General features: G+C 42.6%; 1 long non-coding RNA gene across 1 annotated transcript in view; it reads left to right on the plus strand.

The window, feature by feature from the left end:
- Window positions 1-10275, plus strand: part of LOC113745623 (uncharacterized) — a 52937-nt gene extending 42662 nt beyond the window's left edge. Inside the window, exon 3 of the long non-coding RNA XR_003462261.1 lies at window positions 9979-10275. This is a non-coding gene — a long non-coding RNA (uncharacterized LOC113745623). The remainder of the gene's footprint in view (window positions 1-9978) is intronic.
- The last annotated feature ends 316 nt before the right edge of the window (window positions 10276-10591 follow it).

A 10591-nucleotide genomic window follows, 5' to 3' on the forward strand; every position in this document is an offset into this window, starting at 1 on the left:
GCCTGTTTTGCTTTAAAAGCGTCAGGTACACGTTAGAGGAAAATCACATCCGTCCACTGCTTTAGCTTTTCTGTTAATATGAGTAGTCATGGCACGTCATGCTGTGAGATTTTGTTTTCAAAACTCCCTCATTATTTTGCCTTACTGCACAGGCAAAATAAAATGTGAGCTTATTTTTGAAATATGAGCAATGCAAAGACATTTATATTAAGGGAAAAATTCAGGTCCAAAGCTAAGTCTCCGTCCTACAGTAACATTATATGGGGGTAGAGTAAATTTGATCAAGACCATATAAAAGACTCTGCATTCATTGCCAAGCAGATAAATAGAAGTCCTGTTACAGTTGGACATTTTTAAAGTTTTTTTTATGGTCCCTCATCCTCTCTTTTATTGACTTCTCATGCCATCTGGAATGCTCCAGCTGTGAAAATTTGTCTACTGTACTTTGAGGTTTCCCCCCCCCCCCTACACACACACAGCAATATACAATGTACATAAAGTACACACATTTTCCTCTAGTGGACCAGCGCGATTTAAACGATTATTATTGTATTACACAGAGAATGTAAATACAATTTCTGTGTAGGTCACTTATTTCTCAACTGAGAACAGTAACTGCTATGTGTTATAATAGTTGATGACTAAACTGAGAATTGTAAGAGCTCTCAATGGTGCCCTATTTCTGACATTTAATGGGTACTTTATTGGATTAAAGAGCTTTTTTTTTTTTCCACTGTGAAATTAATGATGAATGAATTCTTAATTTCAAGAACTGTCAGACAAATACGGCCGCGCATGTATTTCCAGAGCGTATAGATGTATTTAAGGAGTGTGTGCTTTGTTTGTTTTTAGCCACTCAAGCAAAATAGGCTTGTATACAGTATGTGCGGAGGAATTTTCAAATTTTAGGGTGAGACTTTCCCATCACTCTCACCCTTTCAGAGTCCAGAAGATTTAATACTAAAGACTTGTGTAACATCTGCAGGTTTGCAATTAAAGCTCAGGCGAACTTGAGTAATCCCAGTGCATATAACCTTAATGTTTTACATTCTGTATAGCAAGCACGCAAGTCCGACTCAGCGTCTGCACACTATCTGCACTCTGTCTGCCTCTTTGACTCTCTTTAGTTTCTACATTCGCAGGAAAGGAAAGGTCCCCAAACAAAACATGTGAGACACATGCCCATCATAAAACAACCCCAGATGATCAGCTCATACAAAACACCAGCTGAAGGTCACCGTGAAACAATGGCGATTCTTCAGTTTGGGACTGAGAGAAGGGCGGTAGGTGGCAGGGCTGACATAAAGACTAAAATAGAGTGGTGATGAGGGCTGGTTAGAGTGGGTGGGAGGACAGGAGTGGGTGGCTATTGGTGCATTTGAACTTGTGGTGGGCTGAGGTGCTGGGGGCCCAAAAGGAGGGAGGGCAGGTCAGGGACTGATAGCCCACAGGGCTGGTGGAGCCTTGGCCCATAGAGCATGCAGCCAACTTTCCAGTCAACACATGAGTCAGTCAGCAGAGATGCGCCCAAAATAAATGGCTTCCCTGTTCCAGGCGGAACCACACCCTCTCGTGGTTTCTTAGAGGGCAGCGTGGGCAGGCTGGGCGACCGCCCCTCTGGGGTTTCTGGGGCTGGGGATGAATCTGAACGGAGGAGGTGGCAGAGGTTGCGAGGGGGAGGGAGGGAGTGGGTGGTGAGTGGGGGCTGTGAGGAGCATGGGGGCGTGTTTGAGTTCCCAAAATGGCAACATTAGGGTGAGGAGTTGGCAACCCCTCAGTCTTTTCATTGTTTATTGTTTACCCGCACCGCGGACAGTAAACAATGGCACGCCCTCTCTTTGGGCACTCTGCGGCCGAGACTGGAGCTGAAGCTGACCCTGGAGATCAGGCAGTGGGCAGGGCTTCCTCCAGCTTCCAACCTCCCTTGTTCCAACACACCACTAGGCCTCCATAGACAGACTTCAAATCTCAGTCGCTGTTTTATTTTTCACTCACTTCTATGTAAAATCCGCTTATTTTTATCAGCTTTCCTCTTTTATTCTTTTCATTTTCCCTCTCCCTCTCTATCGTTAAAAGCCCTGTATGAGTGACAGTCATCTGTTGACTCTCTAAAATAGGTTGCTGAATTGTAAAGCAGATCTCCACTTGGTTTCTGACAGGACAAGAACGCGAGTTGTTTGGCCGGCCAGAGGTTAGATGGCCTGACACTTGCCCTCCTCTTATATTTTGTTTTCTCTCTGTCTTTCTCTTTCTCTCATACTCCTCTCTTCTTCTTTCTCTGTGTATGTGTGCATGTCCCTGCCCGTGATGGGTCTCGTTAGCTGTCAAGTGTCATCTTTATTAGCGCTCTCGGTGAGTCAGAGGACTGACAAGAGAGAGCTGGGAGTCGGTCTTTCATTACCCCTGGCGACGGAAGTGTCATTCTCTCCATCTATTATTCATATTCCCTTTAATTTAACCAGGTAGAAGTGGCCTCGCAGCACAGCGCTCACAGATACAGTGAGTCACCCCAGCAAGACAAACATGGACAGGGAGTTTTTTTTATTTGAAGCTGTTCCCAGTGAGGCAATCTGCTTGCTGGCTGTCAGGAGACAGAGCAATTATATGTTCGACTCAAGATTCAAGACTTCAAAAATGTAATGATATGAGTGCCATCTGTTAAAAATATTGTGTATAGTTGGCACAGAGTGATCAAAATATTACTGTATCAGATTATTGTCGGTTTAAACTTTGAATTCATGAAAGGATCGATGCGATTGTTTATATTAATGCAAAAAGTGCTTTTGTGTTTCATGCTTGAAAAGAGAAAATGCTAATCATTGCACAATTAATTACATGAATATGATAAAAAATGTTGTTTTTCTTTGGTTTGTTATTGTGTTTTTTTTCTTTGCAGACATTTCTTAAATTTGCTCAGGGAAAAAAAAAAAATCTTTAGGGAGTACCACCTAGCCTGCATTAGATAAAAAAGATCAAACTGTAAGCATACACCCTTTAATCCAAAACGCGCACACGCACACACACACACACACACACACACACACACACACACACACACACACACACACACACACACACACATACACACACACATGCAAGCAAGCATAAACACACTCTCAAAATCCACTCGAAACCACCCAAAACACACACGCTCACTAAAGCCTTTAGGAGCTCCAACTTCTCAAAGTTGGAACGATAAGAAGTACAAGGAGAGCAGGAAAGAGTGAGACAAAGGAAGAGGGAGACGGAGAGAGAGGGAGAGAGAGAGAGAGAGAGGGAGAGGAAAAAAAAACATTACATCTGCTAGCCTAGAATTAGAGCGTGAATGTATTGTCACTCAACTGAATGTTGCAAACTCCAGGTTCCCTCAAAAACAGGGACGTCTCCCTCACCGCCTTTTCCCCCCGAGGACTGGGTGCGTTTGGGGAGATAATTGACGAGTCCCCTGGCATGCAGCGAGAGAACGAGCACCACACTCAGCGACTCACAGCCACACAAAGCTTGGCTCACTTAGTGTGTGTACGTCAGTGTGTACGTCAAAACAACAGACTGGAAGAGAGTGTGTGTGTTTATGCGGTGTGTGTGTGCGTGGATGTGTCCGCGTGCACTCTTAGGCGTGTGTTTATCAGAGAAGGAGGAGAATAGGGTGATTATTCCTTTTCTTTGTGTAGCATAATCCATTTTCGCTAAGCTTGAGAGAGCACCCAGGAGTAATGAGAGATGAACCTGAAAGAGCCAGACTCCATGAATACAGTTCTGAGGAAGGCCTGTGCTCTTTCTTTTTCTTTTCATCCATCTCTCTCTCTCTTTCCTTTCCTCTGCCTCTCCATCCTCGTGCAGGTGGAACTCTTCTGTGTTTGACTAACAACTGTTGTGTCTGAGCTTCAACAACTTCTCTGCTTTCTCAAACTATAAGATGGCTATGCCAGATCCAAAGTGACGGATTGAATCCCACCTTCTTTTTTTTTTTTTTGCCTGCTAGACTAGAGGAAAAGTAGGAATCACAGCCAGGTACAAGAGGAAAGTTTACAGGGTAAGTTCAGTTGAGTTGCAAAAGTAAAGTTGGATTTGGAATCAGAGCCTTCTGTTGAAAAAGCTCGTCCATCGTTATCGGCAACTCCGTGCGTATGATTCACAAAATATCATGCCATCTCAAAACATGTCCATGCTTTTTACTTTTTAAATAAAGCTCATTGTATAGTCGATGCAGCGCGGTAGAAGCTGAGAGAAATCTGTACCATGATTGTAACAATTCATTCACATTTATTTTTGCATTTACCACGGCTAAAACGTTAATAATAATCTTAGAAAAATTGCAGCACATTTTTATTTTTATTCTTTCAAATTAATTAATAATTAAAACACTGTTAACCTGAAATGTATCCATGACTTCCTTCCCTTATAAAGCAAAATCTCGTCTGTTATCACACTTTCTAAATTAGTGCACACAAATGAATGCAGCTGTTAGTCTGATTTAATTTTATTTTGAACATTACAGCTAATTAATGTAAATATCACAGTTACCAGATACATAAAAAAGACTGAAAATGTAGTTTGAGTCACAAAGTGACACTAAACTGAAAATTACAAAAAAAAAAGTGCATCTTGGAGCAGTGAGTGTTGCTCAAGACTATAGAAAAATTTCAATTAAAAGCTTTGAGCTTCTGGTGAGAGCTGCCAAACTGAAGCTATAAATACTACACGACGGGCCAGTCTACTTGTCTGCCTGTTTACTCGGTCAACATTCGCACAGCTCCTATTTATTCATTTAGTTTGTTTTTAGTAATTTTGCAGAAGTTGAACAAAATGAAACTGCTCTCACACAGAGTATTTTGCAACGCACAGCTCCTTACAGGTACAATTTTCTAAAAATGATGTCTTTCTTTCTATCAAGCTCCGGAACATCTTTAGTCGTCTTGTTTTTCAGATGAGACCGATTTTCAGTAATGTAATAGAAATATGACACATGTAAAAAATGAGCACTTGTTTATTCTGCTGCGCCTTTATAAAATCTGTCTGCCCATACTCATCAGACGATGAGGGAGAATCCAGTCAGACATGACAAAAAATAATGACACAGGGCCAAGTTCCCTAATATTCTGACTGGAACCATAAATACTTCCCCCTCTTAACAGATTGAGGAAGCTGTCATATCCACATTTGCCCGGGGACAAATTCATTCATAGGAAAATAAGAAGAACAGGTCTACACAATGTCTCTCAATGTCATACATACAGTACCGCATATTAGTAAGACACAGTGTGAATCACTGAATCATCATCGCTTCATCAAATTGACAACAATAAGATACATGTTAACGTGGACGCTTTTATTACATAAAGTTCCACTCCGCGAAGCTGAGATGAGATGAGGCCAAATTAACAGAGAATAGGTGCAAGTGTTTCTGTGATATTTGCTGTTTCTCTGTGGAGTTACTGTGTGTGTGTGTGTGTGTGTGTGTGTGTGTGTGTGTGTGTATATATGTGTAAGTGCTCTCCAGCATATGTGTGTGTGTGTGTGTGCGCACGAGGGAAAGTGCATGCCAGCAGAAGACTCGGCTGTGAGTGCAGTAGGCTCTCGCGCTCAGTCAGTTTGTCCCTGCTGCGTGCGCTCCCACCCAACGCCTCCATTCCCGACCCCCTGCAGAGGCCTCTGATTGCCGTGGAAACCGCACTTAAGGAGAAAATTAGGATTGCCTCCTCCCTAATTTAAAAGTACGGCTTAATTGGTTTCGTTTATTACAGATGGAAATGCAAACTAAATGTTGTGCTATCTGATTTCATAGGTGTGCTTATTTGCTTAGAGAGCCAAGATGAAAATAAATTAATCACAAAACTGTAACAGCAATTTAGATGAAGGAAAAAGCTGCTGCTGCCACGCGAGTGTAGCTGAAGACAATTAAAGAGGCAGTAATGCAAAAACACACACAGCTGCAAGACAACTGTGTGTAAACCTACACACAATACATACGGTGCACACACACACACAAACACACATGGAACCGTAGGGCACTTATCCTCATAGAAACGCCCTTCAAGGTAGACTCAAGTGGGTAGAGTGTAGATGTGGAAAATTACTGCTCTGATCCGACTACTCCTTGCACAATCAAGACTCCAGCCTGTGGGCTTGGAGCAGGTATATTTATCTCTTGTGGTAACGAACCTTACATACATACATACATGACATGCAGACCGCAGAAGTGAATACTGAAACATGTTCAGTTTGTGGGCATATGCATGAAACTTTTGCACGTGCCCATAAGCGTGTATGCCAGCTAAACATGAACATGAGTACACGTAAACATAGAGTTCAACACAATTTTGAAGGAGACAAAAACACCACTCTACTTCTCTGGTCATCTCTCTCTCTCTCTCTCTCCCCAACATTCCCTGGACCAGGGGTTTGTATGGTCCCACCAGAGGGTGACAGTGGTCAGTGGTCACCTCTTGCTCACTGACTGGTTCTGTGTTGAACCATAACCACACCATCACCACACGGCGTCCTCGGGGCCAGGTGAGCATGCCACTATCCAGGGCACAACACAAACATCACTCCAGTCTTGTCTCTGTACATATACGCACGGGGGGCAAGCAGCGGGGCATGAGCGGTTAAAGTTTATTTCTGGATGTATTCATTACACAGTGAAAGGGTTGCAGTTGGGGCTAGGCAATTGTGGCGCCAGCGTGTGATTGTGGCAAGACAGCCTGACCGCCCAAAAATGGCTGAGCTAACAGGGACAGGAGAGCAGGCGAGGTTTACACTTGCACTCGCTAGCCTTTGGCAAGTTGTTGTAGTCGCCTCACCATCCCCACCGACACACCTTATGATGATTATTCACCCCAACTTGAAACCACTGTACACTGCAACAGTTTGTTGATGGATTACAGAAAATAGCCAGAGAGAGAGAGAGAGAGCGAAAGAGGGCAGAGAGGCGGAGAGATCAAAAAGCAGAGAATCTGAGTCTCTCTGCCTTTTGTGTCGAAACTAACAACAGCATGAGAGACAGCCACCAAGCAATCCTGGCAATCACGTACCCTTCCACAAAGAAATAATAAGCAGCAACTGGAAAGACAGTGAGAGAGAAATTGCGAGCGAAAAGAAAAATGGGAGGGTGAAAAGTGAGAAATGGATAGAGGGAGTTAAGAGAAACTACTTCTTTGGAGAAGTAACTGTGCTCAACCTCCGAATGTTGAGAGAGAGAGAGAGAGAGAGAGAGAGGGAGCAAGAGCAGTTTATTTGATGGCTCTGTATGTTTGAAATGGTGGAAAACTTGCTCCCATCACCTTTGCCTTTCTATGGCCTGTGTTGCTGAGGGTGTTTCACTCTGAGATGTTGTGTAGCTGTTTTGTGATGAGAACACCCTGAGGGAGACACAGCGGGACACAGGGTGTTAGGGTTCAGCTGTGTTTGCTTGCTTACAACCCGAGGAGGAGAGAAAAAAAAAAAAAAACAGAGACATAAAATCAATGATGAGACTGTTAGTGGAGGTTTAAAAGGGAGCGTTTAGAAAGGATCCCTGGGTGGAAGGTGATGTAGTTGCAGTTTGTAAAAAGCATGTGATCCAACTCCACACTGCAAGAGATCGAGGGCCAAGACAGCGTCTATGTGAAATTGCGGTTTTTCGTGTGAAAGCATATAGGAGTGATTGAGCCAGAAGATGAGTGATCTTGAGAACATGTGTTGATCTGTTTTTTTTGGGCATTTATGTGAGGTGGAAGAGTGAAGGGGTTGGTGTGTGTGTGCGCCCTCACATGTGTGCACATATGTGCACAAATGCTAGCGCTCTGGTTATCAGTCTTGTGTGTGGTTCGGGATGATAAATCACATCCCATTCTTTAGCAGTGACAGCTCTTCGTGGCAGCAAATCTGATTCTGGCCTCTTAAATCAAGACATGTGGTTGAACGGAGGCTGCGAGATCTGAGGTTTGCGATGCCTCTCAAAGAGAATGTCTGAATGGGCCTTTTGATAAGAAAACAGCTTGAAGCCATCCCACACAGGCATGAAAACAGCATGCACCTCCCGTGTGAGAGCCAAACAGATTGGAGGGGATGCGATGCTGGATCTGTTCCTATTACCCAACGAGCCAAGTGCGCGGAGTGATTGACAATGATTAAGTGTAAGAGGGTATGCTAGTGTCATTCCCTGAAACATATTTCTTACTTGTCAGTGTGTAGGAGGGTTGGGCAGAGCCTGTCCATCAAAAAAGACAGGATGAATACATGGTCTCTATCATTTGCAGATCTTATCGCTCTGGATCAAATTACTGTCTTAACAGGATACCTGAAGTATTCTCTGATGTATTCCCTCCTGTACTGGTAAAGTGTATTTTTGAAAAAGTGCAGGTCACCTTAACAATAAAGGGGTATAACGCAGATGAGAAAAAACTCCTCCAGCTTTGGAATGTGATCATCCAAGTTTCAACTTGGAATCTGTTGTGGAGTCGCTGCCAAGTTTCAGGAAAACAGCGCTTGTTGACAAGTTGGTTGAATCATGATCAAGGCACCTGCCACATTGAGAACCTGAAACAGGCACCATTTGGTGGTTCACGGGGTCACTCGTTGTGTGTTGAGGAGAGAAAGCATGTGCCAAATTCTCCTTTCAATCACATCGTACATGTAGAGAATATCAGCCACTTTTGCACTGTTGGTTTTGGATCAGACGGAACAAAAAACTTCCATGTGCTTATTAGTGGCACCCTTTCAGGTTGGCTCTTTAGTTCACTATCTTTATACACCGCACAGTTTTCATTAAGAGTTCGCTACCTTGTAGTCTGAGCCGTGCTTCATTAAGTGCCTGCTTTCTGTTACCAACTTTTCAGTATTAGTGGCCTGGTGAGTTCAGTGTGGTTGTTCTCACTCATCTGTACGGCAAAATATCAATATTAAATTGAAGCGGTTAGGGCAATTACAGACTAATCACGACAGTATATTTTCAAGCATGTGGTGAACGGAACCGAGTCAATTATTATGGCGAAATGTCTGCATTTATTTATAACCACCTGTTAAGTGAATTGTAAGAACACACACAGTGGAGTAGTTTTCAGAGACACATTGAGATTATTAAAGTACATTTTCTCATGTCACATTGGGGCATTGTCAAAATTATATTTTTTATGAATCTATCCCTTCTTACCTAACCTCTCCCTGATGTTTCTTTGATTAAATTCAGTAAAATACAACAAAATCCATGCAGACGTTCTCACCAGTCGTGTTATGTGAGAGCAAAACTGATGAAGATGTATTTTTTTGCAGGTAACATCTTTTTTAGCTGCCAGCGAGATCTCATGAAAATACTCATGTGCAGCAAAAAAAGAAAACACCGCCATCTGTATACAGTCAGCTTTTTACTCCACACCTGATGGTTGTCAAAACCCTGCTGATCTCTGCTGTCATTAGTAAATATTCCCTTGAAACCATACTGAATAATCTGATAATGCAATATGGCATTACTTGTATGTAATAGTGCATCGAAAACAAAGATTTATTATTTGGAAATCACTGTGATATTTTAATATGCTATGTCTGGTTGCGTGAGTAGGGACACACAAACTCTGTTGCAGTAATGATAAAACATAATTAATAATGCAATCATCAAAAATGAAAAATAAAACCGAAGAAAGCACGACTTAAAGAAATATTCAAACTTCTTCTGTCTTATAATTTCAAGGAGATGACACGTTTCTGTTAGCACTTCACAGAATGAGCTGCTGTCAATGAAAACAAATCGCCACACGAGCCTGATTCGGAAGGAAACATTATCAAATGTTATTTCTGCTGAATCTTTGCATAAGAAAGACTTCTATGTATGTGCTATTTAATTAGGGGGAAAAAAAACAAAAGGTACGCCATCCAGGCAGCGTCGGTGGCAGAGTGAGAAAGGGAGAGAGAGAGAAAGCGAGGAGGATACTGAAGAGGGTAACAACAGTTGCAGACAGTGCTCTGTGTTTTTTTTTTTGTTGTTTTTTTTTTATACTCCAGGAGCTTCCTCTCAGGTACACTGAGAAGCGGCATGCAGCAGCACCAACAGCAGCAGCACCAACAGCAGCAGCACCAACAGCAGCGGCGTGTCTTTGGCTGACCTATTTAGGTAATTGCACTCTTCATTAAAAAAACTCCATCTGCAAGAGAAATTACACTTCCCCAATGGAATCTAGGTAACATAATCTCCCTCCGGCGGACTAATTGCATGGCATGATAACCTCATAGGCTCGGCCTGTTTAATTTTTCATCTCTTTTCAAATAATTATGGATCAGTAGAGAGAGGTATTGATTTGATTCATTAACTTCCTACACTGAGCCAAGGTTAACGATTACACAGATCCCCAATTACACAGTAAAGATCCACCGGTCTATTTGCTTTGATTGGCTTCCACTTTATTATTGGCAAAGGTTGCGTTGAAACAATACACAGATTTTGTAGCGAGGGGACTAAGGAGCAGGTGTACTGTAAATGCAGCATGCCTCACGGCTATAAGCGTGTTATTGACAGGTAAAAATGAAAGTGTGCAGCTGAATAATCTGCTTTAGAACAGACTGTGGCGATATTTTCTCTAACACAGGGGTGCGTTCCCATTGAGATGTGTCTTTCCAC

The sequence above is a fragment of the Larimichthys crocea genome, chromosome III (genome assembly GCF_000972845.2).
Source record: "Larimichthys crocea isolate SSNF chromosome III, L_crocea_2.0, whole genome shotgun sequence".
In the NCBI taxonomy this organism is placed as follows: Eukaryota; Metazoa; Chordata; class Actinopteri; family Sciaenidae; genus Larimichthys; species Larimichthys crocea.